Below are 27,448 nucleotides of genomic sequence, written 5' to 3' on the forward strand. Positions count from 1 at the left end.
CACCCTTGCGGCGCCCCGGGGGATTGCCTGGTGCCCGCAACGGCCAGTCCGGGCCTGATGGGGCCTGACATAAGCCCTGTTGTTGACAGGGCTGGCCACTGTCGCGCTTAATCACTTGTGCGCTCTGCCAACCAAAAGAGGCCCAGGCAAAGGAGAATGGACAAACACTGTGCCCCCGTTCCTCAAATCACATGTGATTGGAGAGCAAGAGCTGCATAGATGACTTTTTTACAACAATCTGTGGCCAGACTGGTTGGGGGCTCAGGAGGGCATGGGCCCAGCAGGGTGCAAACCAACACCCTGCACCGTGACCCTCCCCACAACATTGTAAAGGGTTGGACAGCACAGAAAGCACCACTTACTTGTCTGCTAATGGCCGGCGCTACAAAGAACAAGCATTTGCAATGCAATGGGTCTTGCATTAGGAAAGTTTGAGCTATTGGCATTGTAAATGACACATTTTTTATTTATGTGTTGGTTTTGAAAATAGATACATTAATAGCATTGTCATTTACAATGCCAATAGCTTAGACTTTCGCAAATGTGACACCTATTGCATTTGTAATTAATATGTGTTGAGAGTGAGTGAGCATGAGTGGGAGAGTCAGTCAGTGAGTGGGAGAGTCAGTCAGTGAGTGAGAGAGAGTGGGCGAGTCGGTCAGTGAGAGTCTGTTAGTGACAGTGAGTGAGTGAGAGAGTGAGAGAGTCAGTGAGTGAGAGTGGGAGAGTCTGTTAGTGAGAGAGTCAGTGTGAGTGAGAGTCAGTGTGAGTGAGTGTGAGTGAGTCAGTGTGTGTGAGAGAGTCAGAGTGAGTGAGTCAGTGTGAGTGAGAGAGTCAGTGTGAGTGTGAGTGAGAGAGTGAGAGAGTCAGTGTGAGTGAGTCAGTGTGAGTGAGAGTCAGTGTGAGTGAGAGTCAGTGTGAGTGAGTCAGTGTGAGTGAGAGTCAGTGTGAGTGAGAGTTAGTGTGAGTGAGAGTGTCAGTGAGCGAGTGAGAGTTTGTGAGAGTGAGTCAGCCATTAATGCAAGGCATTTGCAGGTAGGGTGAATACTCTAAAGCTCAACTTTCATTGTGACAATGGTTCGAATATACTGGCATTGCCACTGGGTGTTGTACTCATGTCAACATAATCTTGCATCAAATGGCGTTGGCGTTCAGGGATATTTGTGCAGTTTTAAATGTCCTAAAAGCAGTGCTTACAAGGAGTGTGCGTTTTTTTATTTGCAGTTTTAAAGATCATTAAAGCAAAAAGGGTGTGTGCGATAAAAAAAAATTGCAGTCTTGAATTAACTTTAAGTTGCTTAGGATCCAACATTAGTGCTAGGAATGGACAGTATGCGCGTGCCAAACTACTATTCAAGAAATAATTATACTTAATATCCTCCTGTAATTGTTAGCTTGGGTGGTTGGGGGGGCTGAGCACATACTTATAGCTCTGTTAAAGATCATGAAACCAGTGCTTACAAAAGGGTGTGTGCGATAATGAAAAAGTTTGCACACTTCTTGTATTACATATATTTGTAGATTGCTTTCATAATATAACTTCCCTTGCAAAGTCACAAAATAATAACTTTTGAAAGCTGAAAGAGGAGCACACCGACATCATGCCAAGAACAGCCTCGGAGTGTGTCTGTTAAAAAATACAACCCGAAAAAAACAATAACAATAGCAATAACAATCATAAAGAATGAACAGCACTGGAAAAAACAACATTGAAAACTCACACTACGTTGAAACTGCAGGATTGTAATGATAATTCAGGATGCTAAAACTAGTGTTGAACGAATGACTGAAGAAAAGAAAGAAACATGAGATCAGCATGGCGCGTTGACCGCGTGAAATGCTAACATCATCAGCGCACGATGTGGATAGTGTCAACAACAACATTACAGTATAACTAAACAAGATTACAGTATTGCTGCCATTACAGTGACTGCACAGTTCTCAGACTCAGTACACTACAGGCAAGGGGGCGCAGGCAGCTCAGACTGATTGAAGCATTCATGTTATTTAGTAATAGCAGCCACAGTAAGTTAGCTTAACTACAGAAAAACACTGATGCCACAGCAGCCTTCACCCACTCTGGGCATCCTGCATCCTCCTTGCTGCTGGCAATCAATCAGTCAAGTCAGGATGCAGAGCATCGGTGTGGACTCCAGGCCTCTCTGTCCCACATCGGGCCCTGCCCACAACAGAAGGATGTGAGGCCCCAACATGAACAACACGGAGCTCAGCTGTAATGCCTCGAAGCTGCAGCAGTAGTACACTCCTTGCTGTCACGTGCTCGATCGAGCCTTGCCTCTTCAGTGCTGCATGCAGTCTTCAGACGTCTTTTGCAAGGACGGCAGGTTCACCACTCTGACCGAAGCTCTTCAAAGGGGGAGGAGGGGGGGGCGTAGGCAGTCGTGCTCCTACAGCCATACTGAGCTGAGACCATTTCTGCAAGCCTCGCCAGCCGGCCTTTGCCTCTTGAAAGAACCGTGGTGCAGTGCTACTAATGCTATTTTATTTTAAGATGTAGCACTGAAAGCTCCTGCTGGAAGACGGAAGCCAGAGTGAAGTATGATGAGCAGTTGCAGAGTTAGGAATTGGGAAACAGGTAGCTGCACATATGGAGCAGCGGACATAATTTAAACACATAACAACAGCTCTCAGTTAAAAATGCACTCTGGAAACTTCAATAAAAAGTTTCTTGCATGCATCAAGTGTCAAGATGCAAGAACATGCAGAGGACGTGCTGCAAGCGTTAAAAAGACAATTTGACACTCAGCTTTTCTAACACTTAGGTGCTCTGGTCCTCGTGAGCTCCATACTTCAGCAGTGGGGTTTCTCTTTCAGTATTCAACCGCATACCCCGTTGCATTTAAGGATGCGTCTCAATACCCTTTACTGCACCGAGGTTCATAGGGCACTGCTAGCAGAAAAAGTAGAATGCACAATCAAAACATCTAAAATAAAACAAACTATTTGAGAAGAGCAAAAATCCACCCGATCCCCTTTCTCTATGCTGCATGATGTAGTGTATGTATGTAGCCGTCAGGCTAATCATCTGGCTAATTAGGAACAGCTTACCGGAAGTTCGGGAGCTTCACGTCGTGGGGCGGGACTTCCGCTTTTTTGCGGAAAGCCCGGCCCCACGGAGAGCAGCGGTGACGCGGGGCTCCCAGGCGTGAGGGAACTCCCGCGTGTGGTGAGGTGGCTGAGAAAGAGCCCGGTGAGTGGATTGGGGGATATGTGTGTGCGTGTGTGTGTGCGTGCGTGTGTGCATGTGTGTGTGAGTGGTGGGGGGGTTGCGTGCGTGGCTGTGTGTGTGCGTGAGCCCGTGAGTGGTGGTGATGGTGGTGGGGGGGTGCGTGGTGGGGGGGTACGTGTGTGTGTGTAGCTGTGCGTGTGTATGTGTGTGTGTCTGTCTCTGTGGGCGTGTGCGCGCGATTTCGAAAGGCTTGACTTGCTCTGAATGTGTGACAGGGGATGTGCACAGCGCCGGGCTGGGCGTGCGCGCCCACGAGGTGAAATTGCCGAGGGAAAGTGCGTGCACATCCCCTGTCTCACATTCCCCGCAAGCCGGCAACAATAGGTCTTTCGCTTGACAGCGAGACCTAAAAACGAAGATGCCGCCCGGCATTCTGTCAACCTAGAGCCCATCTGTGAAGTCTGTGACGCTGCTGGCCCCGAAAGGGATGGCGCCTTTGCAGGAAAATTGCAGACAAGGGGCTCCCCCACCCTCAAAGTAGACTCTGAGGAAGGTCAGGCGGGGTGCAGCAGATTGAGTTGTAAAGCCCTGGCTCTGTTTCAAATATGGTAAACGCTCAGGAGCAGATTTACAATAACTGGCGCATCTCTGCATATTAGCAGAGATGCACCAGTTATTTTCCGTGATAAGGATAGACAGATGCATGGCGCATCTTTTATCGGAAAGGCATTGCATTGCTGGAGTAATGCCGTAAGCACAACGCAACTCCAGCAATGGTCAGGAATGGCCAATCCTATCATGCTTCAAGCAGGCGCAAGGTTTTGACGCAGTGGCGTCGTAAAAGTGACTCAGTGAAATCTTGTAAATTTCACTAGGTGACTTTTACGAGGCTTCCTTGCGACGGAACGCCCACCCTGCATACATTATACCTGATGCAGTTATAATGTAGCGCAGGGCTTTACAACCTGACGCATCTCCCTAGATGCGTCACATTGTAAATATGTTGCATAGTGGCGCATTGTTTACTACGCTGCTGCATCATAGAAGTGACGCAACGGTGTCGTAAAAATGTCGCAAGGGATTAGTAAATCTGCCCCTCAGTACGGTTAATGATTATTTCAGCTCTCTGAAAAATAAAATACTTTTACTTAGCTCAGTCACTCAGCATTACAGTCAAGCAGCAGGTTCACAACGCCGAGTAAGTCATCCGTCGCCAGCGCTGGGTGTCCGGTGAACTCTCAGAGAGTGTGGCTCACCCATGGGATCATTATGCCGCTGCAACCGCGGTGCAAGCAGCATGATCACTGCCAAAATCCCATGCACACCGCAGCTAATGTTGAAATGCCGCCCTTGCGCTGGCCTGCCCTATTAAAATTGAGTCACAATGGTCTGACCATTGCCATTGGGCACTGACAATGACTCCACTCCTAACGTCAGGCTGTGAGGTGTTACATTGTAGCACAGGAGCAGATGAACCAGCCCCAAGCCTGCCGGAGCAGCGTGCATTGCGCTACCACAACAGCTTTCAGTATTTGGCATTATAGGCACTCCGGCTTGACAACTGAGGGGCGCTATAATGCGTGACAGTGCATTTCCGTGCGTTGATGCGGACCACACTGAAATGCGTTTGTCTAACGTGTGATGCGTGGTACTTGGCAGGGCTACTGGTAATGGGCTCGCTCTATTTTCCTGCGGGGATAGAGGAAGGGGGAGGGTGGGTGAGGGGGGGTTAAGGGTTGAAGAATATGTACCATGAATATGAATTTTTGTATTCATTTAGGAGTTTTTTTTTATAGCGCTACATTTTGCCTTCCACATACTTCTGGGCCCTTTTACAAACAGCGCACATGTCCATTCCTGGTTCTCGAAGGTCACCTTTGCATCAGCTTTTCACAATTAGCACACATTAGGTAAATTATTTTTGATATTTTCCATACAACGTCTCTGCCCATCACCCTCATAAGCACCTTAGAGGACCGCCCTCTCGAAGTGTCCTTATAGTACGGCAAATCACACCTTGCAAAATCTTACAACCCCAACCGAAGAACAAACATCGACACTAGTTAAACAAGTTAAATCAGGTTCACCATGGGATCCCTGTCCCCCTAGGATTCTACATATGGCGCCGGAAGCAATAGCCACTTACCTCACTCCTTTAATTAATGAAATCTTTTGCACAGGCTACTTCCCAAAAGAATGGGAAAAAACATCAATCACTTCACTCTTGAAAAAAGCTAATCTAGATGCCAACGACCCGAATCATTATAAGTTGATTTCGCGTCTCCCATTTCCAGCAAAGGTAGTGGAGAAGGCCATTAACCAAGAACTTACAGCCTCCATTTGCAATGATCAAATCCTTGACCCCTCCTAGTTCGGGTTCCATGCTCAGCATAGCATAGAACTAGCCTTAATATCAGCTACTGAAGAACTGAGACAGACCCTGGATCAGGGAGGATATGCGGCCTTGATCCTGTTGGATCTGTCGGCCGCACTTGATACGGTCAATCGCCAAGTGCTTTTGACTGATTGACGGTCTTGCATCCATGGGAATCAACAATAAAGCCCTTGTTCTGCTAACTTAATTTCTTGCAAACCATACACAATGAGTGGCCTTGGGAGGTTTTCTATCACCATCCTTTTCCTTGCCATGCGGGGTGCCACAGGGGTCCTCCTTGAGCCATACTCTTTTTAATCTATATGTGACCCCTCTTGCTGACCTTATTACATAGTATGGATTTTCTCAAGTATCATTTGCCGACGATGCTCAAATCATTGTGTCGGTAACAGGCAACTTAGATGCCACAGGAACCCAGTTTCACAACTGTATGCTGCACATTGGGTCTTGGATGTGGACAATAGTTTAAAGCTAAACTCATCAAAAACGGAAATCTTACTGTTTGGTAATAATCTATCTTTCTGGTCTACTAAGTGGTGGCCATCTGAACTTGGCCCTCACCCGATCCTCAGAGTCAAAGCAAAAATTCTTGGTATAATCTAGAACAGGGCCAGACTGGCCGTAGTGGACATCGGGCAATCCCCCGGTGCGCCGAATGGGTGGGGGCCGGTTTTGGGCCCCTGGGGGCCGATTTTGTTCCAGGGCCTGTTTTGCAGCAAAACCGGCCCTGGCAAAGAGCTCGGCGGCACCCCTAACCCCACGGGGTGCCGCCGAGCACTTTGCCAGGTCCGGTTTTGGTTCCCAGTCCAGCCCTGATCTATAACACAAAACGATGTTTAGATGGACAGATCAATTAAACCACCTCCTGTTGCTTTTTTATCTTAAAAGTTCTGAGGAAGTTTCTTCCATATATATCATCGGCTCTGCAGAAAACTGTAGTTTGAGCACTCATATCATTAAGACTAGAATACTGAAACTCGCTCTTTACCAGCATCCGTAAAAGAGGCCTAAGAAAGCTGCAGGTCCTGCAGAATACGGCCGCCCACCGTCTTTTAAGCATCCCTAGACACGAGTCTGCGGCTCATGCTTTAGTCCAGTTACAATGGCTGCCAGTTGAACAAGCATTTACAATGCAATGGTCTCGCCTTTGCAAAAGTTAGAGCTATCGGCATTGTAAATGACAAACTTTTTATTTATGTGCTGGTTTTGAAAACAGATAAATAAATGGCATTGTCATTTACAATGCCAATAGCTTAATCTCTCGCAAATGCGAGACCTATTGCATTTGCACACACACACACAGACAGCCACACACACAGCCACACACAGAAAGCCACACACACACACACACCCAGAGCCACACACCCAGAGCCACACACACACAGAGCATATCCTGTTCCTCAATTTTTATGACAGCTACAATTTATACCATAATCTTCAAAGTGTTTGACTATTTTAAATGTACCAAAGTTCTTGATTAATGTGGGCCTTCTGTAATGTTCTAAGTTCTTGATTAATGTGGTTCTTCTGTAATGTTCTATTTCCATTGTACAGTGCTCTAGCACTTTTCGGTAAAGACCACATGTTGTATTGTAATGCAATATATACAGTATAGCAATGCAATCACGTGTAGTGATAATGTTTCCCACTGTTCCCATGCTCAAGCAATCAGATTGGTTCCTCCTAGAGCGTAAGGTTCAGGAGGATTCTAGGCTGAGCGCCTGTTTATTGTGAGTGATACCGAACAGCAAGAGGAAGTAAATAAATTGTCCTCTTCAACAGAAGCTAGATGTTTCCTCAATTGCCTGCATTACAGCACTGCGCTATACAAAAAATGAATGAATACACAAACATTTGCTTCTTTTCTTCCCATGTCGGTCTACCTCTCTCCCTAACAATGTATATTGCCTCTACCAAACCACCTATGGGTTTCAGTGAAGCGCGCTATATACAATTACAATGTCTGTGCCGCGACTCCCGCAATTCCAATTTGTGATCAATTACATGTGGGTCGATATACAATCTCAAACGTGACTTCCATTCCGAGGTCATCTCCAGCACCTTAACATAGTAAGTCACTCATTATTTCAGCCATAACTTGCAAACAAACCTATCACTGCCCAAGCACCCCCAACCCTTCCTTAGATTCTCCAATCCACATTCTTGATGCACTACCGTACTCCCGATCTCACCTCCTCACCTCCTTCCTCCAGGCTCTGGAAGCTCCATCCCAGAAGCGCCTGTAGCAAAAGGATCCGAAACGCGGAGAACAGTAGTATCCGGTACCTTTCGTAGGAGGGACTGCACCCGTGCCCGGCCCACCATATCCAAACGTTGCTGCTTTAGGGTGTGCGCACGTACTGGTGGTATGGTTGTCGCTGATATAAATGACGGACTAGATGGCACATCGGCTTACTGCAGTGCTGTCGATCACTGTTCAGGCAACTAGTGTGCTTGCGTGACATCAACGGAGCGGTGGAGTTCCCCAGTTGGGGGTCTTTCAAAACAATGGAGTTCCCCCTAAGACTTCAAATAAGTTCGGGTATATTATTGCGCGCTAACTATCCATGCAATCCGCAGAGGCCGAACATCTGAATCTGAGTAAGCCCTTCTCAAGATGGCCGCCATCGCGGCTCCGAGGTTAACGCGCCGACGGCAATCTTCGAGATGTTAGGAGTAATCTCTTGTAATGCTGAGGAGATACTTTTCTTGAAATTTTTAAATATGAGCTAACTACATTATATGTTCTAAAACAATTTTTAATATTTAAACTGTAAAAGCTTCCTATAATATCGCTGGTGAGTTTCAGAATAGTTAAGAAACTATTGCTGGCAACTTTGGAAATACAAAATGCATGGTTTTCAGTTTCTCTCGGCTTCTCAGAGACACGGACAGCACGGGGGGTGGGGGCGGCGGAACAAAGACACGGACAGCGGGAGGGGGGACGGACAGCGGGATACAACCATGCGGGACCAGGACGATCTTAGCAATGAGGAAAAACATCCATTTTAAAAAAAAAGCACACGCCCACCGCCGCATGACGTTGTTAAAGGGGCGGAGAGAGAAAAAATCACCGGAAGGCCCACGAATCTGCTCGGACAATGACTGACAGATCTCTCTTCCAATGGCTAGCCTCCATTTATGGAGCTAGCCAATGGAAGAGACAGGCGGGACAAAGCCCCGTACTTCTAAACAAAAGATTTCGCCTGCGCGAACACTGCTGCGCAGTGGACGCCAGGCGAAACCTAAAAACACATTAAATTCAAAACCTTGTGCATTGTTTTTAAATGTCTACACGGCCTTGGTCCAGCTCAACTCACTCAATCTTTTCTACCCTATGTTCTATCTAATCACTCCGCTCTTCACCAAGTAGCAACCTTATTGTCTCCAAGGTCAAATACGTCTGATGGCATGAGAAAAGCTTCATCTGCAGCACTTCCAGGTTGTGGAACTCCCTATAACATATGGTTAAAAGTAATAGGAACATGAGGGAATTCAGAAAAAATCTAAAAACCTGGCTGTTTAATCAGTAATCTGTTCAGGGTTGTATCGTTTCCCACTGACGCTTCAGTAGGTAGCGCCTAGACAACTCCGGGTAGTAGCCATGCTTTACAAATACTATTTTCATTTCATTTCGATCTAAATCCACAATATAAGGAAAAAAAGTATCTCAGCTGAAAAATATAGGGATATTGCAAGTGACGGAGGCAACAGTATATTAGGTCATGAAACTTCGAAGTAACGTGCAATACCCTTTTAATGGATGCAACTGGGCATTTTATTCCATGTACTTAGTGACACCATAATCCTTTCCCTGCAAGCTAAATTCCTTATTTACAAGCCTCTTGTGCCGCCAGTTCGTCACTTTTTCCCATATTAAAAGTGACGCAGCGGCTGCACAAGAGGCTTGTAAAAAAGCCCCTAAGGGGTATATTATCAGCAAACATATCTCCGCTTTTCTGGCACATAGCGCCGGAAAAGAGGCGATTTCAGTAAATCATTATTTACAAGGACTCGCTAATGTGAGTTTCCTTGAGGTAGCAGCATTTTTTTCCCCACTTTGCATGTCGGCGATGAACATCGGTAATGACATGCAAAGTGGGCGTTGCTGCCCACAACTTCATGTAAATACTTGCGTCCATGGTTTTGCGATATTTACAACCCTGCAGCAGATCCGCGAAGCGAAATAAAAAAACGTGCTAACCGCGGTTATCGCTGTATTTTAACGTCTCCTTTCAAATCGACTTAGCTATACTGATAATGGGAGGTGGGTTGCCTGGTTAGGTCCACACTCCCCTATCAGCAAGCATTTTAGTAGCACTGTGAAATCTTCACCGGATTTCACATGCTAATGCTGATTCTCGCCGCGTATCGCTGGAAATGACATCACCTGTGCTCTAAGCGTTGCTAATACGCCGCTGACACAGTGATGTCAACCAGCTATACACGGCGATATTGTAAAACGTGCTAAGCTAGTTTAGCGATAATTATGGCTACTTGTTGTTGATATGCCCCTTAGTATCCAGCTGTTGACATGGGAGGCCATATGTAGAAGAAATGGGGAACTTTCAGTTTGAAAATAAACACGCTAGTATGCACTACCTATTTTGTTACAGTTTTATGCTGTATGTAGTTTAATGTAAGGGACTTTAGAATGTGTGGTAACACGCAAATAATATTGGTCAATACAATAAATATACATACTGCCATATATATTAATAATCTCATCCCAGTCAATGACCCTTCGGGCCTGATTTACAATATTTTGATACACAGCAGCGCCGCAAGTCTTCCTGCTGCGCTGCCGTGCGTCAAAATAAAAGGGCAGGAATGCACCATATCTACAAGATACAGCGCATGCCTGTCCTTTTCCCCTGTGCCAGCGCACAAACAGCAGCCGTGTGCCAACGCAGGTACCCTTGCATCATGTTGCAAGGGCGCCTGAATTGTAGGGATGATTGCTTATGTGCAGGACGGGACACCTTACTGCACATAAGCAATCATTAAAGGCGATTTGCTCCTTCTATGTGTGCTGCAGAAACTAGGCAAAATAAAAGCCTTTCTCCTCGTTGCACCACTCCTGCTCCTCCCCTGGGGAGACGTAGGATTCTGAGAAATTCCCAGGTTTATGACATTTTGTAAATCAGGGAATGCGTCAGTTCCATGGATGTTGCCTGACGACACCCACAGCAACCCCCGTGGAATGCCCCTTTCATGCAGAGTATTGCATAAAAGGGAGCCATATTTACAAGGCCATGAAAAGTCACGCAATGTGAGTTTACGTGGCCTTATAAATATGGGAAGGCGCACTGAGCCGCCAGTGCCACTAATGAGGGGCCGAACTGGCCAATAGGCTTGTAAATGATGCCCTATATTTTTAGGAGAAATTGTTCATAACAGCTCTGAGACACCCTGGGTGATACAGGACTGCGCTTTGATGAGTTAAATAATCTACAAATTTTGGACCCGGAAGTTGCTCAGTGAACAACACAATGTTTGGACAAATATTTCAAAAAGTCATGCAACGAGCAAGACAACTTGCTGCACTATGCTATGTGACAGGGAGAGAACAGAAATGCAATGTATAGACTAAGATATGACTCATTTCTGCTCTCTCCATGGACTGGCACACTATGTGCTACGTAGCACCTACTCAGGCGCCCTTGCACCACGTGCAGGGGTGCCCGCATTGCAGGTAGGACTGTTTATGTAGAAAGGGGCACCTTCCTGCACAAAACAATCCTTTCAGGCATTTTTCTTTTTCCACGAGTGCTGCGAAATGGATCTCACGCCTTGTATCAAATTGTAACTCAATTATTTTGTAAAATCTTAGTCATTTTTAACTAAATATGTTTTGTTTAGTGCAATTACATATTTGTGTTGAATTAATAAGTTATATTTTCAATAGATGCATTCCAAAATTACTTTTGGTATGCAGTTTGTAGTTTTCATCTGTAGTACTTTTTGCTAAAAAATTACTTCTTTGTAAAAAAAAAACATGACTACACTAGTGTCTCTATAAAGGCATTGGATTATTGTTGGCCTTCCTCTGAGGCGCAGCGCTGCATATTGATTTATAGTAAGAGCATCTTCAACAAGGAGCTAGACATTGAACAATGTGGGGGTGTGTAGAGTCTGAGTCAAGCAGCTTGAAAAAGCCTGCATTTGATGGGGACTGGCCAGGGTGATAGTATTGGGATGACACTTGTTGTTTTTTCACGCGTATACATTGCATATATTTCCAATTTGAAGCAAGGGATTTCACCGGAATGTACCATGTGTGTGTCAAGTAGCATTCATTTACCACAGACTAGTGTGGGCACGAGGGACCTTGGCATACAAAGTGCAGCTGCCCCCTTGGGAGGGTTTGAGCCAGAGCTTTAGATCTGCGCCATGTTTTTCATGGTGTTCGTATTGGCTGACTTTGCGCTCTTCTTAATGATACACCAATGAGTTACACTAAGAAATAACATGGAGAGCTGTAGGTGCAAATGTATGTGTAAATGCATCACCATATAGTGTGCCTCATCCCCCAGCAATCCATGGTGACAGCTCAGCTGTGTGACTGTAGGTCTGGTGCATGGATGTCCACAGAACAGTGGCAAGGGCCCATGTCTTTCAATGCCTGTGTGTGTCAGTTTGTTAGTCTGTGTGTGCATGGATTTATGTGGAGTGTACCTTTGTGTGTGTACCAGTTTCTGTATGCATTTTGTGTATTTGTGTTCTATAGCAATGCAGGTATGGATGTACTGTGTCTTTATGAGCATGCACTTTACAAAGCCATACATATTGCCTTTGTCAATGTTTCTTTGGTCACATGCTCAACTCCCAGTTTTTCAGACTCCAAGATCAGCAATTTAATTACAAAAGTGTATAGTCTGCCAGGCCACAAGGCTTGGTTCATTCCAAGGATGCTCTGTGCTGAGCAGACTGTGCGCCCCTCTGCCACCTCCATCTAATGTCATGGCAGCAAGAGATCCTCTAGAGGCTGAAGTACCACGTGATTGGTAGTTAAACACCTGCTATGTGATTGGTCAAAGAAACCTCCACAGACAGGACAAGGATGAAATAGACCAGACAAACAGACTCTGCTTGGCATGGGATAGTTTCACTCCATCTATTGGAGATCTTGGAGATCCAAGGGCTTGCTTTGAATTTCCCAACTTTCGAATAATAATCTTTCCCTATCCTTTACTGATCTATAAACAAAATGTTCATGACCTAATTCTTCTCGTATGCAATATAGCTTTCTACTTCCTTCTCTTAATCACGACCTTCTTACGTTATCAAATAACCCCGTAATTCCTATAACATGTTCTACTCTTTTTCCCATATTGGACACGTCCCCCTCTGCATCTTCCATTCATAAGTGTCTACTGTCACCTTAAGATAGACTCAAGTCACAGACTGAATTGGCATGGGAAAGGGATTTACAACAAAGCTGGCTAACCTCCATATGGGATAAACTGTGGCTTAAAATTTACAAAACATCAAGAGCTGCTAATACTCCTCACCCCCTTTATTTTGTTTATAAACAACTATTATTTTCCCCTGCAACATTAGCATCCTTTTCATATACCACTTCATCTACCTGATGGTCCTGCTTTTGTTCTAATGCTGATTTAAAACATATGCTGTTTGAATGTCCCAGTATCTTTCCATTCTGGCAACTAGTTTGGTCCCAAATTAAAAGATTTTTAAAGTTTTTCTTTATTCAACATTTTCTTAGGTTCCTTGTCCTCTCAATGGCCTCAACTACCATCAAATTTTAAGCTGTTAGATTTGTACTTGGCTGCAGCTTTACATTTAATAACTTCAAATTGGAAACAAGCAGACAAAGTTACTTTTAGAGCCTGGTAGAAAGCTGTATGCTTTCATCACAGACTCCACACCAATTATGTCACCCCCTTTCTACAGTAATTAAGAGAGATCTTTTATGACTTCCACTTACTACACATTTATCCTGGTCCACTCCCAATGTTTCAGCATCACCTGCAGACGGTCGCTCGCGCTACGGACTGATTTGTCACATTAACGATGGAGTCTTCACTGGATACATGACGATTCGTAATCTTTTCACCTCACACTGGTACCCCTTGTACTGTTGAGTACACATCATCTCACTCAGTATCTCGAGAGGGCGTTATCACTTTATCTACCAACGTGGCCTTCCATCACTGGACAGTGTACCGATCGAAAATATACAGAACATCTTCAGAGCAAATACCAGATTTTCGGCAATACGGTTGGGAGTACTACACAACATTTTATACCTCAGATTCCAGTTATCGATCAGGCTCCATCCAATAACAGTTAACATATGGGTGCATGAATACAGACTTCCTGAAGAAGGCTTACGCCGAAACGCGTTGAAATGGGAATGCACTTCTGTATTTTATAATAATTAATTCTACTGTTTATTCTTTCACCTTTTGCCATATGTATTGTTTTTTTTTTGTATGTAGTAATTTATAACTATAGCTAACAAAAAATACCTTCCACAAAAAAAGATGTTATAAAAATAAAATATCAGAATAGATCAACACAATTTATGTGTGTCTCTAGTCATTAGTTCGTTAGTTTTCTTTCTCCTATAAAATAGGCACAAAACCCGGTGCAAAATTGCTCCCTCTTTACCCCCTCTGTTGCTTCCTTGCCAGGGTTTATCCTATTAGGCAGGGGCCCCCTTTTTTCCCCCCCAAAAAAAACCACTCCCAATGTTTTAACACCTTGGCTGCTTGAGATATTCTTCTCCTGTGCTGGACTATAAAAGAAATGGGTGTGGTCATGACGAGCTCAGCTCGTCATGAGCACACGAAGCACCGTGCCTCATGACGAGCTGAGCTCGTCATGAGCACGGAAGGGGTTAAATGCTTCAGATGATGGTCCAAACCACCCTGTAAATTCACTATGTCTTTCTCTTGAAATATTAAGATATTGTTGTTTATGCCTATGTACTTATACTAGCAGCCCCTCCCGACCTTGTCCGGGAGCATTCAGGCTTCCCCTACCCCTGCCTGCCCCGACATTGGCAAACAGCCCGTGCCCCCACCCACCCCGTCCCCAGCCTGCCCCGACCTCCGCCTGCCCTGACATTGCCTTTCCTCAGCCGATCTGTTTTCCCGCCAACGGAGGTCGGAAAGTACTACCTTCAAAATGTTCCACCCTTCACCTTGTTAGTCCCTGTCCCACGCCTGCCCCGACCCCCGCCTGCCCCGACAATGCCTTTCCTCTGCCGATGTGTGTTGTTGTAACTTCCCGTTTCCCGCCTGGCCCGACACCCGCCTGCGCGACATTATCCCCGGATCCTTACCTAAGCCGCTGCTCCTTAGTTCACCACTCCTTGCCGCTCTGCTCCTCACCGCCTGTCCGCCGCCGCTTCTCCCCCACGCCATGTCCGCCTCTCCGCTGCTCGCCCCGCCGCTGGCCTGTCCGCTGCTCCTCAGGTCACCGCCCCTCCCCCGCGCCATGTCCACTGCACCTCGTACGCCGCTCCTCCTAGCGCTCCTGACGTGAGCATGCACGTCGCGGCCGGCGCTACTTTGGAGGGACTACATTTTGTAATATAAGTTGTGTAAATAACGTTTATTTTTAAATTTGATATAGCCTATGTCCTTCTGCTTGCCCTGAGGTTTTCAAAGATGTCTTGGGTGTTTGGATTGGTGGTGTACTTTTCGAGTTTACCTGGCTCAAAGGACACAGTTCTCTCTTTATAATAGCAGTATAGATTATTTTATATTGTGATTTTTTTTTAATCCCTAGGTGTTATTGTGCCTACAGTGTTTCAATTTATACCTTGTTGTTTTTTCTCCAAACATTTTTGTACAGTCCTATTATGTTGTTCATCCCCAGTCCCCCTTTTCGCCCTCCTTTCCTTTTCCTCTCTTTTATTCTTCTCGAGTTTGGTTTTAATACTTTTCTATACACAGCATGATTGTTATAACAGTTATTTTTCCGTATTCTTTTACATTTCCTATATTAATTGTAATTTTCTATGCTTAGATATAATGCTGTTCTTTTTCTCCTGATTTTCAATGAACTCAAACTTTAAAAAAAAGATAGTTTCATCTCCAACCAAGAAGATCGAAGAATTGAAAGGCATGAAGTCCAAGCTTCCTTGCAAGCCCCTCTTTTCAGGAAGTTCGGGCACTGCACAGATGTGAAGAACACACTTTCCAATGTAATACATTGTCCCCCAGGAGAAGACAGGATTGCACTTAAATGGACCAAGTTTCCCACTGATCCAGGCCTTCTTTAGAAGGAATGTGGAATGCAGGAGCTGAAATGTGATGCTTCCCAATGAGCCACCTCCCTTCATAAAACAACATTTGTGGGTCTCATTTGTGATCTTGATGACGCAGTGCAGTGCAGCACGTCACCTTGCTGGCCTGCACTGTGTGACAGTGGAAAGGCAAGAATGCACCGTATTTCATGGAATACGTCACGTCCCTTTATTTACCCATGTGCAGGGGCACACTGGACTGCCTAGCACCAACACAGGCACCTTTGCACCATGGTGAGAGGGTGCCTGGGTTGCATGCAGGCATGGACGCGCCATGGTCCATGTCCAGCCAGACCAGACTGTGATACGTCACAGCTGCCTCCAGGACTGTGCAACCCCAGACAACGGGTAGAAGCAGGCATAGGAGCAAGAACTATTCATTCCAGGACTCTGTGTTATGTGGGCAGGAAAATAAATTGTATTCCGTGTCCGAAGGATGTAGGAGCTGCCAGATAACGACAAAGGCATGATCAGACAAGAGATCAATGCGAAACGCTCTATCCATGTGTTTTCAGGAGTCAGACCTACCAGTCCTATCCAGAAACTGGTCCGAGGCTAAATTCCAGGCTCCTCCCAGAAGGATTGGAGTGTGGGCAAAAGTCAAGAGCAAAAAGGTTAGTCTTCTCAGTGTTGAGGGTATAGATAGAGCCAAATATCAGTATTTTATCTGGAAACCAAATGTTTGCGAAGACCCCGCTGCCCTCTTTGTCCGTCCACGTCTTCAGGACTTTGCAAGAGAGGGTCGGACAAAGAGAATGGCTCCTCACATTTTTGAAAGCTGCTGCAGGTGTGTGAGGGTGTTCCAGAAGCTCACCGTTGATGACTACTGATAATCACCGTGCCCACCCAATCTTGTCAAAGTTTTGAAGATTCTTCAGGGGACAGGTGCTTTTCTTGAATAGGTGCAACATCAACCCGCTGTGTCTGGAGATAATGCAGTACCTTTTTGCGCTTAATGTGGTAGGTCGTGCCATTAACATCCAGGGGCTTGTTTATGGGCTCTTGCCTCACTTTTGCGCCACCGGTTCATCACTTTCTGTGACGCATCAGTGGTGTAAAAAAAGCACCATGTTGAGCCATATTTACAAAGTGATGCATCTAGGTAGATGCGTCACTTTGTAAACCCCTGTGCCACATTATACCTGCGCCAGGTATAATGAGGCAGACTTACAATAACTGGCGCATCTCTACATATTAGCAGAGCTGCGCCAGTAATTTTGTGTTGTGGAAAAATAGCCTTGCGCCACCTTGGATGCACCGCATTTACAATGCGGCGCACCGTGGCACAAGGATGGGAAGATACATGACGCATCTTCTGACGTAAAGGCAGCGCCTTGCTGGAGTCATGTCGCAAGCACGACGCAACTCCAGCAATGGTTAGGAATGCCTATTCCTAACATGTTGAAGCAGGCATAAGGTTTTCTTTTGACACAGTGGAGTCGTAAAAGTGACTCAGTGAAATCTTGCAGATTTCACAGCGTCACTTTTACAAGGCTTTCCTACGTTGGAACGCCCACCCTGCATACATTGTACCTGACGCAGGTAGGTGAACAACCTTTACAACAAAACTTTTACCACGCAGTGCCTTTACAACGCGGTATTTACAACGCAAACCATTACAGAAATGGTGGGTGGCGGGAATATTTACAACGAAGTGGTGGAGCACCCCTTTAGTGTCCTTTGGTTAAAGCCGCGCTCCACCACTTCAGAAATGCAGGACTGCACCATATTTACAACAATATGGTGCAGTCCTGCATTTCCCCCTGCACTGGTGCTAAATTCAACAGCCTAGCGCCAACGCAGGCACCCTTGCACCATAGTGCAAGGGTGTCTGCGTTGAGGGCAAGATTGTTTATGTGCAGGAAGGTCTCCCTTGCTGCACATAAACAATCTATAAATGGCGTTTTGTAATTTTTATGTGTGCTGCCTAATGCAGCACACATAGAAGTTGCAAAACGTCATATTTTTGTTGTTGAGTGTTTATGTGCAGGAAAGGACACATTCCTGCACATAAACAATTAATGGTGTTTTGCTGTTTCTACGTGTGCTACACAAGACAGCACACATGGAACCAGCAAAAATGAAGAGAAATAAAGCATTTCTCCTTGTTTCACCTGTTTATGGCGTTGCCTCCTATTTACACCACTCTTGTAAATGGGGGCAGTCAACATCAATGGGTGTTGCGGTGGAACTCCCACCACTGCACCCATTGCCCTCCCCTTTCACACTAAGTAGAGCGTGAAAGGGTGCCTTATTTACAAGGCACCGCTAAGCCACGTTAAGTGGCTTAAAGCTGCCATGTATTTATTTTGAAAGTTTTATATAGCGTGAACAAGATCTTTGCAGATATCACAGCACTTTACAAAAACAAGGGATGGGAAAACACGAGAGTGATTAACAGTCTTTTGAGCACAGAATAGCTGTAGATAATAAAAGGGTAGCAGAATAGGGTAGGTACATCAAAGAGCTGTAGATAATAAGAGGGTAGCAGATTAGGGTAGGGACATCAAAGAGCATAGTAGGTCAGACAAAATGAATATTACAAATAAGTGCATAGTCTCAAATAAATCCAAAGTAAATGTTCAGGTGAATTTAGCCATGAGGATAGCTTTTACTTCCTGCTTGAAAAATGCAGTGGAGGAGATAAGTCTGGTTTCTGGAGGGAGTGCATTCCAGACCCTGGGTGCCATTCCTGAGAAGGAGCGTTTATAAGTTTTTTCCTTCCAGAATCTTCGAGGTTTCAGGAGAAGATTTTTTGTGCTTCTAGTGGCTCTTGAGCCACCTGAGATAGACAGCTTCTGAGTGAGGTAGCTGGGCTAGTTGTGGTGTACAGCCATTCAAAGAGGCTCTTAGGGGTGCGGTTGTTGATAGGGGGAGACCGCAGAGGGCGACGCTTCCGTAGTCTATCCGAGGAAGGACTAGGGCTTGTACTGCAGTTTGGAAGTCCTTAGCTGGAAGGAAGGGTTTAAGTTTCCTCAAAGTATTGATTTGGAGATTAGCTCCCTTAGTTGCTTTGCTGATATGATGTTGCATATTGAGATTGGTGTCATGGGTTATGCCTAAGTATTTCGCGGAGTCCACAATGGTAGGTTGGACATTGAGTGCAGTAAGGTGCTTAAGCCATGTTTGAGTGGTGGAGGTTTTCGCGGGAGGTGAAATCAGAAGGAACTCGGTTTTCAGTGCATTGAGTTTGAGGTGATTTTCGGCCAGCCATGATTGGGTGTTTCTGAGCATTGAGTTCAGAAGTTCGATGTCTTCGGGGGATTGTAATTTGAGATAGAGTTGGGTGTCGTCAGCGTACATGTGAAAGTGTACATTAGATGCCTGTAACAAAGTGGTGAGTGGCTCCATGACTAGGTTGAACAGTGTTGGGGATAGGAAAGATCCTTGTGGGACGCCTAATGTTACAGGCACAGGTGGGGATATCAAGTAGTTACTCTTGAATTTCTGGGACCGGTCATGTAGAAAGGATGTAAACCATTTGAGTACAGTCCCTGATAGACCCATTCTGATATTTAACAGCTCGAGTAAGTTCTCGTGTTTGACAGTGTCAAATGCTGAAGAGAGATCAAGTAGGATGAGGAGGCAGCTATCGTTTTGATCTAGAATTTGGAGAGCGTCATCAATTATGTGTGTCATAGTTGTTTCCGTACTGTGTCCTGCACGGAACCCTGATTGATGAGGGGTGAGGAGGTCAAACTGATCAATGTGTTTTGTCAATTGGAGTTGTACGCATTTTTCCAGGAGTTTGGCCAGGGTGGGGATATTGGTAATATGACGGTAATTGTTTAGGTCAGTAGGGTCGGCTGTTGGTTTCTTGAGTATAGGCGTGACTTGTCCCACTTTGAGGGAGTCGGGTATGAGACCTTGTTGAAGTGAACTGTTAATAATTTTGGTCCAGAGTGGGAGGAGCAGTGGGATGAAGCCCTTTACAGCGTTAGCAGGAAGGGGGTCTGTGAGGTGATTAGAAGGTTTCAATGTGCTGAGCAGTTTGCCAATTGTTTCTTCTGAGTAGGTGTCAAAGGACGACCATGTGGCATTGTTTTTTGGTTCAGTGGGTGTTCTGCTGTGGGGGCTGGAGTAAAGTCTTGCGTCATTGAGGAGATCGCTCCTGATGTTATCATTCTTTAGGTTATAGAAAGCAGAGAAGTCTTCACTGGATGGTATATTGCGCATTGTGCTATGTGATTGTTGGGGTTGTTCCTTGGATTGTGTTTTGATTAACTCAAACAGTTTTCTTGGCCGTTTTTTGCTTGGTCGAGCTGGAGGCTAAAGAAGTCTGATTTTGAGCGTTGGATTTTCCTAAAGTAGGCGTTTCTCTTTTTCTTAAGAGCTTTAAGGTGCAATGCCGAAGGGGCTGATCTCCAGGTGCGTCCTGCCAGTGGCATGGCACGTCTCTCTTCATTGAGTCTACCATCATACCAAGGGTTAGAGTTCTTAGTGGAGACTCTCTACAGTTGCATGGGGGCAGCCTCATTGATTATTGAGGTCATAGAGTTGAGGTAGTGGTCAGTTAGAACTTGAACGTCTGAGGCGCCAGTAGGGGGAAGGAGGAGATTGCGGCTGGGCGAAGGTAAAGAGTTGGGGTTGAGTTTCTTCAGGTCCCTTTTCCAGACCTTGGATTTGGTGGATTGAACCAGGTTAAATTTAACTTTTTCATTGATGAAGAATGTGACAATGTGGTGGTCTGACCAGTCACAGGGTTGGAATGACTCAATGTGGGTAGAGTCCTCTTTGGAAATGATAAGGTCGAGGATAGAGCCTTTGTCATGGGTGGAGCTATTGCAGATTTGGGTGAGGTCAAGAGCGTCGTGGAAGTTTTTGAGACTATTTACCAACGCGTCATTGTGATCGTTCCAATGTAGATTGAAATCACCAAGGAAAATTTGGGGGAGTGACATTGAATATCTCCAAGGGCTAGAGCTACTAAGGAGGGTATGCATCCCGGGACCTAGAAGCCAACAGCAGCAGAGAGAGCACCCGAGCATGGAGAGCGGGCCAGGTGCATCGTATGTGTTGTTGGTGCCCAAGTAGTATTGGCACCACTCAGTGGTCATTAAGCATGGGCGAATTTTGCGAATCTGGTGTTCGCCAATTTGCGAACTCGCAATCCGCAAAATCCGTGAATTCTCGCGAATTTGCGGATTTTTTTTTGTGTTCGCAAGGATTTCTGCCAGTTCGCGAGGGTTTTGTACCAGTTCGCAATTACGAACTTACATGTCGGCTCGCAACGGTCGCGATTATGTTGTTTCTACGTCTGGTTCATCATCACAGGTTCCCAGCACCCTCTGTTTCACCACTGCCACCCCCTGTTTCACCCATGCCACCCTCTGGTACATCAATGCCACCCTCTGGTTCATCATCACTGTAGATTATGGGGGGAAAAGCAAGCACACCTGCCCTGCTTCAACTGACATGAATTAATTTGGGGTTGATTTATTAATGTGTCACCAGTCTGCACCTGCTTCCTTATCTGTAATTTGCTTTCTGTTGCAGTGCAATTTTTTTTTCCAGGACCTTTGTGGCCTACTTGTAGCTATTCTATGATCCGGCAGTGAGGGTCAGAGCAGGGTCATAACATTGATGCAACTAGCAACTAAACTCTGGAGGGGCCCCAGTCAGGAAGCACTACAGGGAATGGCTACTAATGATGAATTTGAACTTTTGCACCTGCTGCTGAGTGCTTTCTGTTTAGCAAAACTCGTTTTTCTGAAGAACAGCAAATGTAATGCCAAAAAACTTACTTGTGAAAGTTTATTTCTAGTACAAAAGTGATCCAAAGAAAGTCAAAAGGCCTCAAATCCAAAAAAGGGCAGGCAAATGTCAACCTGAGGAGTTATTCTGATAAAAATCATCATTTTCAGAAGGTCTATGCTGCTTGCTAGTGGATTTCTTGTGCAGAATTGCAAATTTTGTAATTTTGGGAGTGCGAGATTGTTGCTGCCCGCCGCACCTACATGTTCGCAATTGCGAACTTACACCGCACGCCGCAAAATTGTATCACCAAGAAAAAAAAATCCGCTGCGTGCGAATTTGCGGATTTTCAGTAAATTCGCAAGCGTTTGCGGATTGCGAATTTACCGAAAATCCACAAAATCCGCTAGTGGAACGGATTTTCCGCCCATGCTTAGTGGTCATCTTTGAGCTTCCCAAAAGTCATGGACATGGAAACACATGTAAGAATCCGGAGGGGGTAACCTGGGAGATGGTTGGATTTACTCAAAGGGGAGGTTCCATAGCCCTGAGAACATGAGAAGGGTATAGACAAGAAGGGGTAACAGAGAATTAGGCAACCCAACATCGGCACAGGAAGGGAGGACACGCTGGTCATTTGGGACGGGGGCTTGGAGACAATCCCATATAATCCCTCAGCAGTTCTCAAGAGTAGGGGAATAGCAGAGCTTAGCATAGCATAGCATAGAATATCATAGCATAGAGGGAAGAGGAGTGGCGCTGCGGCCAGGGCGACTGACATCGGATGCTGGGGCTCACGGTTCCATCCCCGGCTCCGGTGGCAGGTCAGCCCAGCACCATGTGACTCTGGGCAACAGCTCCCTTAATCTTCCCCATGGCCCCCAGCGCCGGGATGCAATCGGGTAGCTGTGGGTTTTACAAATACCAGATTTCCATAGCCTGTTAGGGATCAGGTGCCCTTGTTGGTGCGGAAGCCCGGCCTTTCTTGAGCAGTGATCTCAACTTGTCCCCATCTCTTTCTTTATGCAGAGCTTCCACCACCTGATTGAGGCCCATAACGTCTGACTCTCTGTGTCACCCTGCCGGTAGGTGTCTCTGTTTCTGATGGGGTCGGTTTGGGGGTCTGGCCGGCTCGATAACAGAGGGAGCAGTGGGGGCATTCAGGAGCACCCTCTTGTCCATCAAGGAGTTGTCGAACTCATCCAGGAAAGTTTCCACATCACTAGGGTCAGTGAACTCCCTAGACCATCCATCAATAGAGATCTGCAGACATGCTGTGTCCAGCAGCCCAAATGTAATGTTCCGTTGTTGGAGACATGGCCGTAGAGCAAGGAACTGTTTTCACCTGGTCATGGTGGCTGAAAAGTAGTCTGCTGAGATGGAAATGCAATGGCCATCGAAGGGCAGTGGCGCCGAGGTGTGTTTCACCTCCTTTATGTTAGCTCTGTAAAGTAACTTAAATTCATAGGATGAAGTAAGTAATAAACAATGGTTCCAAGATGTAGGTTCAGTAGTAAGTTGAATCCAACAAGTGAAGGAGCAACTTAACAACCACGACAGGTCCTCACCACTTCCCCAGTCAGCATACAACTGACTCACATAGAACTCCCCAACACAGAACACATAATAACATTCTAACCCACAATAAACTTTCCACAACCCACTTAAATCAATACCAAGGATACCACACACTGTCATGTCGATGCCGGAGAAGACAGGGACTAATCAGACGGGGTGAACGATCAGGGGCCGAGGAGTAAGAACAGACCCTCTGCACTCACTGGAATTCCAGGGGTTCCGAAAGGTGGAGCGCTAACAGCTTTAGCAGTGGAGTCCAGAGGAAGACTATCACATCTTCCCCCTCCATTCCTTCGGGTACCCCAAAAACTCCAATGTTGTCCTATTGAGACCTGTCATCCAGGTCCCTGACCTTGTGCATGAGAAAGGCAATGTCTCTACCTCAGTCTGGCAAGGCCACGTATTGAGATTCCATCTGGTCTGGGTAGGAGTGAAAGGTAGTGGTCTTCTGATGTAGGGACTTTACCTCCGAGGTGAGATCAGTCATTTTGCTGTCCATAGTTGTCAGGGTGGCCTATTGCCGAAATCTCATTCAGTATAGCTTCCATGGCCACTGCAGTAGTCTGTTATGGCAGGGCTGTGGGTGTAGCCTGTGACCTGTAGTGGGCGATTGCCTTCGAAAAAAAGTAGTTGGCACGCTGCAGGCTTGGGGTGTGACATATGGGGGCAAAGAGAGAGGGCCAGTAGTCAGGTTGACAAATAATAAAAAAGCGGGCCCATGGGGGAAAGGGCAAGCCGGGATCCTTGTAGGACATCCAGGAACTTCTCTGGGGCTCCACGGTGAGGCTCAGAAGGGGGGTCCCCACAAAACGGGTGAAGTCCTGCAGCCATAGGCCATGGGGGGCCACTAATCTTTCACTCCTGTGTAGAGTGCTGTCATGTCCCCAGGCAACTGCAAGATGGCTGTTGTAATATGCTGTCGTCTCCTCACTCTGTCTTGTCCCTTCCCCGATTCCGTCCTATCTTCTGTGTCTGTGTGCGTCTCTTGAAGTGAAGTGAGCAGGAGCCGTTAATTAACCGGCATTCTGATACATAGAACTAATAAAGCAGGTCACTTCTCAACCTCTGCCCGTCACCTCATCATTTCTTTTGGCGACGAGGATGGGATGTGAAACCAGACACTTTTGTGCGGCAGATTGCCTGATGCTTTGGACCTTCCTCACACTCTCTGACTGAGTGCAGAGTGAGGCAGACTTCCCATTTCTTTGTACTGCCTCTGCGCCACGCCTTCCCTTCATCCAGGTTCACACCATTCATCTTCCCTGATTCCTGCCAGCTCCTGGAAGGAGTTGCGACTAAATGTGAGTGAAACATCACATTTGTCTACTTACCAGGCATTACTTTGAACTGCCACTTGAGTGAGCCAGACACCTTCCTATCTTCGCCTTCTTAAGACTTTTTACAAACAAAACATTGGTACTGTGTCAGCATGACTGGAATAATGAATGCAGTTGCAATGCCTAGAACCTTCCTAGAGGTTCTGGGGCCACCTGCGGAAAATTGGACACAGTGGGTTAAATGTTTTGTGAAACATTTGGAGGCAAATGATGGAACTGAATACAATCCCACAAGGAAACAAGCCATGATGTGCAACTGTTTAGGGGCAGAAGTAAGGAGGTTATTGGACCACATAACTCTGATTGAAAAGGAAGAGAGGGATGAAAAATGGGATATGTTTAAGGAAGCAAAATTGAGGATGAAGTACTATTTTGATACCGCCATGAGTGTGATAATGGAGAGATATAACTTTTACTATAGGTATCAAGCACCAGGTGAGGCGATCGAGGCGTACGTCGCAACGTTAGGAATGTTGGCTCTGACGTGTGCATTCAAAGATGCAAATGAGATGATAAGGGATCAGGTGGGGATGCGTACCACGTGTGTGAAGATGCAAGAAAACTATTATGCCAACCCGAACCTCAAAAAAGTGGTTTCTACCATCAAAAGCATGGAAATATCGGCCAAAGGAGTCAAATTGCCATGCAAACCTGACAACCAACAAATGAACGTTAATCTCATGCAGAAAGAAAAATTATCTGCATCCCATAAACCACACAAGAACTTCACTCGGAAAAACCCCAGGACGAACATTGGAAAGCCAAACTGTTATCGTTGTGGATCCAACACGCATGTGGCAACTAGTAAATAGTGTCCTGCATTGGGAAAAATCTGCCATGGATGCGAAAAAATGGGGCATTTCCTTAAGGTCTGCATAACTTTGCGTTCTAAGAAGATTTGTACAGTAAGTGAGTCAAAATTCGAAGAAGACTCAGATGAGAGTGAACTAATGGAGAACTTGGTGCTGCTAGTTGCCATTATCAACAGTGAAGATGCACAGAACCAACCCAAGTGTGAAGTCTGTGTGAATGGTGAAGATGTCAAAATGTTGGTGGATACTGGATCCAGAATTACAATTCTGTCAAAGGACACCTACAGTAGTCTCAAGTGCAAGACACCATTGGAATCCAGCCGAATAGTTCCAGGTATATATGGTGGGCACAAGATAAAATTGGAAGGGGTGTTCAAACCGAATTCAAACATTCAAGGGAAAGAACACCTCCAAGACAGTGTTTGTAGTGGACTACAATGTAAACATTCTAGGTTGGCTGGAACAACAAAAACTTAAAATGATTATCCCTTGCCAACCACCGTATGTTTTCAGTGTTTAAGAAGACAGCTTGGAGACCCTTCTCAAGGAATTCAAGGGGGTGTTCAGGGAGCAATTGGGATGCTTGAAGGACTTCCTGAAGAGTAAAGCATACCCTGTGAAACAAAAGGTCAGGAATATACCCTTGTCTGCCCGCGCTGAAGTCAAGGCAATTCTGGAGAGTTGGTGCAAGGACGGCATCATTGAACCAGTCAATGCATCTGAGTCGTTGTCACCCATGGTTATGACGAAGAAAAGGAATGCAAGGATCCGTTTGTGCATTGACCTTCATGAATTAAACCACCACGTGGTAGCTGATTGCCAACCCTTGCCTCTAATCAATGAAATGGTAATGACGTTGGGTCAAGCAAAGATCTTCACTACACTAGACTTCAACGCCACCTACCATAAAATACAATTATAAGAGGAGTTAAGAAAATACACAGCGTTCATCACACCAGAAGGTGTATATCAATTCCGCAGGTTACCCTTCGGGTTGTGTTCAGCATCAGCTGTATTCCAGCGCACAATGAATACGTTGTTCAATGGCATGGAAGGAGCCAGATCGTTCCAAGACGATATACTAATTTACAGCAAGACAGAAGAGGAGCACCTAATCATCCCGAGCAAAGTTCTTCAGAGGATTCAGGACAGTGGTCTCATATTACCCTGTTCAGGACCCCCAAAGCAAAATTCTTAGTATATCCCCCGGGTGGGGAGTCAGCAGCTCAATGGGCCCAATTAGCAATCCAGACACCAGCGGAGTGTCCTTGCACCATATAGGAGACCAGGCTAGATGGTGGGAAAGGCAGGGCACACAACCCAGGGTCAGGTGGGGCAGTTTCCTGTTCCCTCGTAAATGTAGCATAGACAGGGAAGAGTTTGGCTCACCTCCACTGCACCACAGTGCTAGGAACTTTCGGTGACATCCATTTTGCACTTTTTGAGAGGGGAGGAGCAGTGATGGATAGTTGTGGGCCCCTTGTCGCCCCTCAGTGGTCCTCTGGGCACTAGTGTCGGCCCTGTGGGAGACAGGCCCACCTCAGTCTCTCCTGGCACACGGGCCGCTTCTCGCTCATCACCCATGGCTGGTCCAGTAGTTGCAGAGTGGGCCGTCCATCGGTGCCTCCCTTAGTGGTTGACAGCATCCCCTCTTTGGACCACTGCTCTTCCAGCCTCTCACAGGCCTCGGCCCCAGGCGTCCCCTGGTGGATGGGCCCTTAACAGGAAGAGAAGAATTGAAGGAGGAGAAGGTCCAAAAATGCTGCGGCACTCAGCCCACTACTTGCACTGTCTGCGGCTGGGTAGGGGCACAGAATGCACTCCAGCAGCCCAAAGAATACCAGAATCATTCTCTCATCCGGAGCATAGCTGGCCGTCCTGATGTGTGCAATCTGGTCCCTGGAGCATGGCACCACATGGGATCTCTAACAGGGTGCAGCCATCTTGGCCATCTTGGCCTGCAAGTAGACTGAGCAATTTCTCTTGATGACACTCAGGTGCTTTAGTGATGTTGGAGGCTAAGCCCCCACCCCTGAATTTTCTTGTTTCACCTGAGCTGTTTCGTTGATGGACAGACAAAGTGACCACGCTTTCACCTGAGCTTTTTCCTTGATGGACAGGCACAGTGACCATGCTACCACCTAAGCTGTTTCCTTGATG

Source organism: Lissotriton vulgaris, chromosome 9, assembly GCF_964263255.1.
Source record: "Lissotriton vulgaris chromosome 9, aLisVul1.2, whole genome shotgun sequence".
NCBI classification, from domain to species: Eukaryota; Metazoa; Chordata; class Amphibia; order Caudata; family Salamandridae; genus Lissotriton; species Lissotriton vulgaris.